The following is a 379-nucleotide window of genomic DNA, read 5'->3' on the forward strand; positions in this document are numbered from 1 at the left end:
TGATACAGAGATAGAAATTATAGTTTATATACGAACTTTATACATATATACATATATTCTAGAACTTGTTGTTTTGGTTTCCATTGTACTTCGAGCGACCTATACGCTTTTAGAAAAAAGGTAGAATCGATAAAATCGGTGAACCCGATGCATGCTCGCCGAACCGTAAAGGATGAAGATTATTCTAGCAAGTACCCGCATAGTCGTCAATATTAGTACACGACGTACACGTATGCTATACAGTGTGTCCCCGAAATATTAGACAGTCTTTTATTTCCAATGTCGTGAGAGTTAGACAAAAGTTTTTATACGGAACTTATCACAGTTCAAGAGGTCACTTCTTTTTTACTATTTAATTCAAATGGGACTATATGTATTT

This window comes from Ceratina calcarata, unplaced genomic scaffold (assembly GCF_001652005.2).
Source record: "Ceratina calcarata isolate Rehan_Ccalc_2016 unplaced genomic scaffold, ASM165200v1 scaffold48.2, whole genome shotgun sequence".
In the NCBI taxonomy this organism is placed as follows: Eukaryota; Metazoa; Arthropoda; class Insecta; order Hymenoptera; family Apidae; genus Ceratina; species Ceratina calcarata.